Source organism: Scomber japonicus, chromosome 1 (genome assembly GCF_027409825.1).
Source record: "Scomber japonicus isolate fScoJap1 chromosome 1, fScoJap1.pri, whole genome shotgun sequence".
In the NCBI taxonomy this organism is placed as follows: domain Eukaryota; kingdom Metazoa; phylum Chordata; class Actinopteri; order Scombriformes; family Scombridae; genus Scomber; species Scomber japonicus.
This window is the reverse complement of record NC_070578.1, coordinates 43,132,437-43,142,375: the sequence shown is the minus strand read 5'-3', so window position 1 is coordinate 43,142,375 and position 9,939 is coordinate 43,132,437. Positions and strand designations below refer to the sequence as shown.

The following is a 9,939-nucleotide window of genomic DNA, read 5'->3' as shown; positions in this document are numbered from 1 at the left end:
ACTTGCAGTCTGATGGTTGTAAACTCACTGAGAGCAGCTGAAGGAGGCGGCAGCTTGGGACCAAACTCCTCCTCTTCCTGTGTGGAGGTCTGAGAGGAAACGACCGCTTTGAAAGAAACAAGATGAAAACAGAAGAGTTACAATCAAACATGTATCTGTGTCACACAAATGTGATTTAAGAGAATTTAAGTGTTAAAACTAATCAAAGTGAACAGACTGCTGTAGCTACAATGATGGACAGACAGCATGTTAACTGTTGAAGTGACATCAGCAGGCAAGATTTCAGATCACATGTTAGAAGATAATAAATAAAACAAGTATTGAATTAGATGTGTTGTGACATATGGATTCATTTAATAATTAGGCTAGAGTAATATACAGGTGATATAGTCAATCTCAAATTCAGATTTTTTTGGGTGGTCTGTGCCTTTACAAATAAATGACAATGAATTTAAGGGTCCATTGTTGATTTACAGTTTGAAGTGATCATAGCATAAGAGGGTTCACCAGGGAATAGTATGATATTAAGTTATCACATTTTCAAATATGTGATACTCTTCTGACTTTATTGGTTATACAGGAAACCTTAACTGAAATGTTTCCCATTGACAAATTATTCTAAACTGTTAAATGTCTTTAATCACTCACCACAGCAAAGGATCTCTGCTCTGTCCCTGCATCCTGCTCCTGTCTCTGACTCTCTCTCATGCTCCTAGATGTCAGGAGAGGAGGAGTGATCATTATTTAGTGAGCAGTGTCTATTCTTTCATGTTTATAATCAGAACAAATGATGCTGAATATAAATACTGAATATAAATACAACTGACTGTAAAGTATCAGTCTGTGAAACTCAGCAGCAGGTCAAAGATTGCTCCTCAAAAAGTAGAATAACTGTCAGTTTTATGATCCAGTTTATAAATGAGTCAGCCAGACTTTTATTAGTCAGCTCCTCCATCAGAGACTCAGCTGTAGTTAGCTGAAGTTAACTGATTACTACCAGTGATGACTTACTTTACTCTTCTTTATGTCCATGTTGTCTGGGGGAGCAAACATCAAACCAGCTAAAAACAGACCAGTCCTCTCTACAGTAACAACCAAATAAAAACTAACCACCTCATCTTTTCACTATTACTAACGTAGCATTAGCACTTCTTAACAGTTTGCTAACTCAGCAGTTTGTGTAGAGACAGAAATGTAACAGATGGAATATCATCTTTGTCATTTTTGTAGTAATTTCACCAAAACTCCCCCATAGTTGTGTTGTTGGTATTGGGAGTACTGTATTAGGTTGTATTCTAGCGCCCTCTGCTGGCCATTAGCAGACACTGCTTCATTTCCCGTCTCTCGTCAGTCTGCATTTATCCTGACTGAGAGTTACGTATTCAAGGCAGCGCGATCAGAAAGTGTGAATTTGAAGTTTGAATGTTGTTTAAGTGCACACAGCAGTGTATTCATGCTTAATATTGTTATTATAGATGAGTTGTGTAATTCTCTGTGGTTCTTTTTACCTGTAGAGATGAGTTTTTAAGGCTTAAAAAACTAGCTTAAACACGTTTAGCCTGTAACGTTGTGTGGCTGGTTTTCATCATTTTGGCTTGTGGGACAAACACTTGAGCTTGTTGTTTCATGTTAGGTGTGTTGCAGAGATAAAAGAGCCTAAAAACAACGTGTTTCTGTCTTTTGGACTCATTTGAACAGGTATGTGTATGTTGTAATGTACTCCCATTATCAGTTCACTAAATGTATTTTTCATTTTCACTTTACTGTGTTAAGTGTGATAGAGGATAGCTTTCAAGTGTTTCATTGTATGATATATATATTTGTGTTTCAATTGTTTTACATTCTGTTAATATTTAAGCTAAATATGTTAACAGTGTCATTTTGTCATAATTTGAGTTTGTGGCTTTTTTATTTTATTGTATTTTATGTCATTCACATGTTGAGTCTGCATGTATCCTGACTGAGAGAGGTGTGTTGCAGAGATAAAAGAGACTAAAAATAATGTTTTTGCTGTCTTTGACTCATTTTAACAGAACACAACGCAGATGCCAAGAGAGTTGTTGGTCAGAGATACTAACAGCAGCTGATGATGCTGAGCTGATCTTTAGCTCATTAGATGTTCAGTTGGCTCCATCTAGTGGACAGATAGTAGAACTACATCATGTGTTATATATCTGACACTGACTGGGTTTCTGCTACAGGTTAGACTGGTTTTGACGTCACTGATGTTGTTTAGATGTGGACTCTGAAGTTATGAGGATGTGACAGCGTCTTCAGATCAAATGAACACAGACAGCAGGACTGACGAGGGAGAATGAGCAGCTTCTTCTCTCCTCATGTTTCTCTACACATGAAGGTGGAAAGTGTCTGTAAATTGACCTGAAGAGACTTCAGCAGGTGAGAATCCTACCAGAGAAATCTGTAAATGTCTGATGAACCATCAGTTTGATCACATTGTGTTGAATCACTGTTTGACTGGACAGTAGAAATGTTTCTGATGATGATTGTCTGTTTCACTAGATTTATTTAATCCTTCAGGTTTTACAGAACATTTAGATTCTTGATAATTTGTTTCTTTATGAGTTAAAGGAGAGACATTTGAGAATGATTTCCTTGTTTTACTGTTAGTGGTTCTCAGGTTGAACCAGCAGGACTTTGATTGTAATCTGAGATTTTATCATCAGTGAAACATTTAGGGAGTGTCAGAACTGGTCAGACAGATTGAATCAACTTGGCTGCTGTCCATTTTAATCCAAAACACACCCATCTTCCATCACTGAGACAGACTTGGTTTGACTGAAAGCTCTTTTACAGTCCATGTTGTGAACTGTCCCAGAGGCTGCAGAGTCCTCAGATGGACCTGCTCAGTGTGTCTGATGGGAAGAGCTGCTGCTTCTCTGTTTTCTACAGTATTTGTGACATGTTAGAGAGATGAATGAGAACTAATGTGTCCTGTGATGAAACCTTGTTGTAGTGAGTGAGTGCAGCTCTCCCAGCAGCTGTTTCTCTGCTATGGATCAGTGTGAGGACAGAGAGGAGGGAGTCCCTCCCTCTAAAAGCTCTCTGTGTGGGGAACATGACAGCCAGACCAAAGCTCAGAGGTGAGATGAGGATCTCTAACTGTCCATCACTGTTCTCCACTCACATCACTCCACCATCATTATTCACACTCACTGTCACATCTGACACTCAACTACTGAATAATAAGTCACAATAACTCAGAATGAACTACTAACTTTGTGAGTTAACAAAGAGCTCAACCACTGATTAGTCAACTAATCAACTAAGATGAGACAGCATCTTGCATCAGATGACATTTTGATGAACAGGAGAACGTTTCTCATCCACTGTCTTCTTACTGATTTTCATTCTGCTTCTAAAACTTCAGCTGCTGAAAGTCTGCTCAAAATTCATCTTTTTAAACTCTTTGATTTGTTGTTTGTTTGTATCAGGATGCAGCAGCAGAGAGCAGACTCTCCTGAACCCAGCTGTGTGTCCATGAAGAGTGACTGGTCTATGGAAAAGCCTATTATGTTTAAAGATGGACAATCTGCTGATGGAAGGTAAGAAGTTAAAAATGTTTGGTTGGCTGTTTGGGCTGAATAAACCTCCTGTGTTATGTGGGGCGGAGCAGGTGAACCAGGCACAAACACCACAGACAGGTTCAATGGAAACAGCTTTAATGCTCAGAAACCAACAAACAGGCTTACAGACCATAAAGGGAAAGCAGTTCAAATAAGGTTGAAACCAGCAGGAACAGGTAACAAGAGGAACAGGAACAGACAGGAACAGCATCACAATCTAGTGTCTCGAATGAAAGAAAATGAGTGAGAGCAGTATATGTAGTGAGGAGCTGATGAGGGAATTACACAGTGGCAGCAGGTGAGCAGGTGGGTTTGAAACTGAAGGCAGGGACAGAAACAGACAGGACAACACAAACAGAGCTTAAACAGGAATCATGATAGTCGCCCCTCAAGGGACAGCTCCCAAATGTCCTGCACATAGAAATGTGATTCAAATTTTAAAAACACCAAACTATTTTTATATAACATGTAAACTTTTCAAACTATGAGCAGTCAAACGAGGAGTGGAAATCACTTTTTCTTCAAAGTTAGAGTGGAAGCGGCAGTTAGCTTGAGTGTGAGAAGCAGTAAAAAAATAACCAATTTCCAAGCAGATTCTCACATCGCCGTAGCAACCGTAGGGCCTTAGCTGCCCTTAGCAACCGTAGGGCCTTAGCTGCCCTTAGCAACTGTAGGGCCTTAGCTGCCCTTAGCAACCGTAGGGCCTTAGTAGCTTGTGATTGGCTAATTCTTCCTGCCTGTCTGTTTTGCCAGTTAACCGAGCTAGTATTGATGCTCTCTCTAAATATATATGAATTATATTGACACTGCTCAAATGCAGGCTGGTATGTTGTGTATGTGTGTTTGGAAACACTGTGTTATGTGCTGACACAGGGTATGTCTGAAGGGTCAGCTGTATGTTCCCACATTCCTTAGACTTTTATTATTTTTTTCAGAATTAGGCCCTATCTTCCCACAGGATTAGGATTAGGGTCATATTTTACAGCTGCATTCATTACATTCATCCCCCCAAATTTTACCCACACTCATCCAGGGCTACGGCTTCCAGTGTCACACGTGAATCTTTTGGCCCAATTGGGAAACAAACTCCAGTCTCCAGCATGATAGTTAGGAATCAACAGATTGGATAGAACTTCAACATTTAAATGGTCTAAATTTGTGAAATTTGAACATTTCGGCTCCATAAATTCCTGGTTATACCAGAGCTCAAAGCCCATGTGCCGTGCCGTATCAGATGGATTGGTCAACCCAATGAGGAGAAAAGCAATACTGTGCTCCTGGTACCGAAAAAATGAGTACTGCAGACACACCATTGAAATACATTAGTTTGAAAGTCATGGGTTACTTTTCGAAAGTAACAGTGAATGAAAACACTGCAGCAATATGAACTCATCAGTCACTCTGTTCTGAAACATTTCCTTTTAATTCTGGGACTTTAACTGATGATGAATCATTCATTTATTTGGTTCATTTATTTACCTGAACCCAGCTGTGTGTCCATGAAGAGTGACTGGTCTATGAATCATCCTATTAAGTTTAAAGATGGACAACCTGCTGATGGAAGGTAAGAATTTAACATCCAGTAATCAGAGCAGCATTTACAGGAGTTCATTTAGTCATCATAACAGAACATCTTTAATAAGCTGAGTGATTTGAGTCATTAAATGTCCTTAAACGTGATGTTTTCTCCACAGAGTTCAGCAGCAGAGCTCAGAGGTTCCCAGTGATCAGTCTGCACAGCAGCATCAAACACAGCTGGACTCCATATTTATGGTGAGTACATGTACAAACACACCTTTTACTATTAACTCCATCAACCACAGATGAAATAGTAAAGTAGCATTCAGGTCCTAACAGTGTCCATGCTGCTCTGTTTAGACCAGCAGGCCTTCAGACTGACACATTAATCACATGTTGTGTTCTACCAGTTTAAATGAAATGTTCACTTTATCTTTCTGTTCCAGCTGCTGGGGGAGAACATCGTCACTTTTGTGAAGAACGAGCTGAAGAGAGTCCAGAGGGGTCTGAGTCCAGATTACCCAGAATGCTTAGAGAGTCAGAGTGAGGATGAGGAGGTGTTGGACGGTGAGGAGGAAGAGCAGAGGAGGAGCAGCAGAGAGGCATTTCTGAAGATCACAGTGCACTTCCTGAGGAGAATGAAGCAGGAGGAGCTGGCTGAGCGTCTGCAGAGCAGTAAGAGGATTTTAACAGATTTAACATGATGGAGAGGAAATGGAGGCAACATGGGAGAGGTTTATATTTCAAACTCTGCTGTAAATATGCTGCACACATCTGCATCAGATCAGAGGCTGATTGTCCTCCACTGATGAGCTGAATAAAACTGATGGAGGAGGAAAAACTACACACACACACTCACATGTTCAGATTTCTAGACTTTCTGTAGGATCCACTCACTGATTTCATTTGTTGTTTGTTCATTCAGGAACTGGTGCTGCAAAGTGTCGACGTAAACTCAAGTCTAACCTGGAGAAGAAGTTCCAGTGTCTGTTTGAGGGGATCGCTAAAGCAGGAAACCCAACCCTTCTGAATCAGATCTACACACCGCTCTACATCACAGAGGGAGGGACTGCAGAGGTCAATGATGAACATGAGGTCAGACAGATTGAAGCAGCATCCAGGAAACCAGACAGACCAGAAACAACAATCAGACAAGAAGACATCTTTAAAGCCTCACCTGGAAGAGATGAACCAATCAGAACAGTGATGACAAAGGGAGTGGCTGGCATTGGCAAAACAGTCTTAACACAGAAGTTCACTCTGGACTGGGCTGAAGACAAAGCCAACCAGGACATACACTTCACATTTCCATTCACTTTCAGAGAGCTGAATGTGCTGAAAGAGAAAAAGTACAGCTTGGTGGAACTTGTTCATCACTTCTTTACTGAAACCAAAGAAGCAGGAATCTGCAGGTTTGAAGAGTTCCAGGTTGTGTTCATCTTTGACGGTCTGGATGAGTGTCGACTTCCTCTGGACTTCCACAACACTGAGATCCTGACTGATGTTACAGAGTCCACCTCAGTGGATGTGCTGCTGACAAACCTCATCAGGGGGAAACTGCTTCCCTCTGCTCGCCTCTGGATAACCACACGACCTGCAGCGGCCAATCAGATCCCTCCTGAGTGTGTCGGCATGGTGACAGAAGTCAGAGGGTTCACTGACCCACAGAAGGAGGAGTACTTCAGGAAGAGATTCAGAGATGAGAAGCAGGCCAGAACCATCATCTCCCACATCAAGACATCACGAAGTCTCCACATCATGTGCCACATCCCAGTCTTCTGCTGGATCACTGCTACAGTTCTGGAGGATGTGTTGAAAAGCAGAGAGAGAGGAGAGCTGCCCAAGACCCTGACTGAGATGTACATCCACTTCCTGGTGGTTCAGTCCAAACTGAAGAATATCAAGTATGATGGAGGAGCTGAGACAGTTCCACACTGGAGTCCAGAGAGCAGGAAGATGATTGAGTCTCTGGGAAAACTGGCTTTTGAGCAGCTGCAGAAAGGCAACCTGATCTTCTATGAATCAGACCTGACAGAGTGTGGCATCGATATCAGAGCAGCCTCAGTGTACTCAGGAGTGTTCACACAGGTCTTTAAAGAGGAGAGAGGGCTGTACCAGGACAAGGTGTTCTGCTTCGTCCATCTGAGTGTTCAGGAGTTTCTGGCTGCTCTTCATGTCCATCTGACATTCATCAAGTCTGGAGTCAATCTGCTGGAGGAAGAACAAACAACAACCCGGTGGTCTGAAGTGTTCAAAGACAAATCAACACGTTTCTACCAGAGTGCTGTGGACGAGACCTTAAAGAGTCCAAATGGACACCTGGACTTGTTCCTCCGCTTCCTCCTGGGTCTTTCACTGCAGACCAATCAGACTCTCCTACGAGGTCTGCTGACACAGACAGGAAGTGGCTCACAGACCAATCAGAAAACAGGCAAGTACATCAAGAAGAAGATCAGTGAGAATGTGTCTGCAGAGAGAAGCATCAATCTGTTCCACTGTCTGAATGAACTGAATGATCGTTCTCTAGTGGAGGAGATCCAACAGTCCCTGAGAACAGGAAGTCTCTCCACAGATGAACTGTCTCCTGCTCAGTGGTCAGCTCTGGGCTTCATCTTACTGTCATCACAAAAAGATCTGGACGTGTTTGACCTGAAGAAATACTCTGCTTCAGAGAAGGCTCTTCTGAGGCTGCTGCCAGTGGTCAAAGCCTCCAACAAAGCTCTGTAGGTGCACACAGAACTATCCAGATTCATGTAGTTTCATCTTTGCTCAATGAAGAAAAGTAATGTTTGCAATTCTTTTGTTCTTCTGATTCTTCTCCAGGTTGAGTGGCTGCAACCTCTCAGAGAGAAGCTGTGCAGCTCTGTCCTCAGTTCTCAGCTCCCAGTCCTCTAGTCTGAGAGATCTGGACCTGAGTAACAACAACCTGCAGGATTCAGGAGTGAAGCAGCTTTCTGCTGGACTGGAGAGTCCACACTGTGGACTGGAAATTCTCAGGTCAGTTTTATTACTGTGTATATGAAGTAATATTTTAGTGTCACCTAGTCTCTAGTTTACTTGAAGAGTTTTTGATACTAAAAGATTTTTTGTACTGTCTAAACTGAAGTGTGTTCATATCAAGTTTACAGTAAATAAAGCTCCTTTAACACCAACATATGAGTCAGGATAAATGTTTCTGTCATTTATTCTTCAATGAAGTGTCGATGTGCATGAATTCATGAAAATTGATTATAAGCTTTTTTCCCCTTCAAATTTAATGATTAAAAACTCAATGAAACAAAATCAGAAATATGATGGAAGAGGTTAAATTGGTCAATTAAGTCACATCTAAATGTCAAACAATATTTAACTTTAAAGACATTTCTTCTGCCAAAGTAAAAACAGAATCAGATTAAACTCTGAGCTTCAGGAGTTTCAGCCTCCAGCAGCAACATGTGCTTTCTCTCCTTCTACTAACCTAAAATATATCTGCATGACACCAACATACAGCAGGGGGCGCTGAGTGTCAACATAAAGGCCTGAAGGACAAAATCCTGTTTGAGTTGAGAATGTGTTTAAGCTCATTAGATGAAGTGTTGTGTGTGTTCAGTCTGTCAGGATGTCTGATCACAGAGGAAGGCTGTGCTTCTCTGGCCTCAGCTCTGAAGTGCAACCCCTCCCATCTGAGAGAGCTGGACCTGAGCCACAATCATCCAGGAGACTCAGGACAGAAGCTTCTGGCTGCTGGACTGAAGGATCCACACTGGAGACTGGACACTCTCAGGTATGGACAGACAGGTGGACACCATCAGGTATGGACAGACAGGTGGACACTCTCAGGTATGGACAGACAGGTGGACACTCTCAGGTATGGACAGATGGACAGACACTCTGACTAACTGAGGGACTCTGGTTCATGTTTAATGGTGGATATGAGTGAAGTTGTATGAAGCTGATTGTGTCTTTGTCTCTTCCTCCAGGATGGACCATGGTGGACCGCAGAGACTGAAACCTGGTCTGAGGAAGTGTGAGTGTGTTTTCAGTTTGATTCATGAGAACTTTGAGAAAAACTGGATGAAATATGTAAAATAAGAGAAAAAAGATCAAAATTATGGAAATTGTGTTTAGTCAGAAATGGGCGTGGCCTAAACTGACATTTATCTTGAACCAATGAATCCATGAAACAGAAGTTTCCTTCTGTTGGTCACAGTTCGGGAGTTAAAAGAGAAATGTTTTATAAATGTCCACATGGTGGCGCTACCTGCTCCAAAATGTCCCTCATGTCTCTCCTGCAGATAAAGTTCATTCATTCATACTGACTTCAGCTGTTTGGAGCAGTCCGCTTTTTGCCGCTCTTCGATGTGTTCTCGGCATAAGTTTGAATGGTTTCAGTAAAGTAGTTAATAAATCAACAGATGATAAACTGCAGCTGTATTGTGTCTCGTTCTCTCCATCAGATGCCTGTGAACTGGAATTGGATCCACACACAATGAACAGAGATCTCAAACTGTCTGATAACAACAGGAAGATGACACATGTGGAGGAGTATCAGCCATATCCTGATCATCCAGACAGATTTGACTCCTGGCCTCAGCTGCTGTGTAGAAATGATCTGCCTGGTCGCTGTTACTGGGAGGTCGAGTGGAGAGGAGAGATTTCTATATCAGTGAGTTACAGAAGAATCAGAAGGAGAGGAGACAGTAATGACTGTTGGTTTGGAAGGAACGATCAGTCCTGGAGTCTGAGCTGCTCTAATTATTATGGTTACTCTGTCTGGCACAGTAAGAGAGAAACATACATCTCCTCCTCCTCTGTCTCTAACAGAGTAGCAGTGTATGTGGACTGTCCTGCTGGCACT

General features: G+C 41.9%; 1 long non-coding RNA gene across 1 annotated transcript; it reads left to right on the top strand.

Annotated features, from left to right (window-relative positions):
* Positions 1-5,114: 5,114 nt before the first annotated feature.
* On the top strand, positions 5,115-5,602 carry LOC128359894 (uncharacterized). Its single transcript, XR_008321471.1, has 3 exons — positions 5,115-5,148; positions 5,279-5,357; positions 5,549-5,602. It is a non-coding gene; the product is annotated as an uncharacterized LOC128359894 (long non-coding RNA).
* The last annotated feature ends 4,337 nt before the right edge of the window (positions 5,603-9,939 follow it).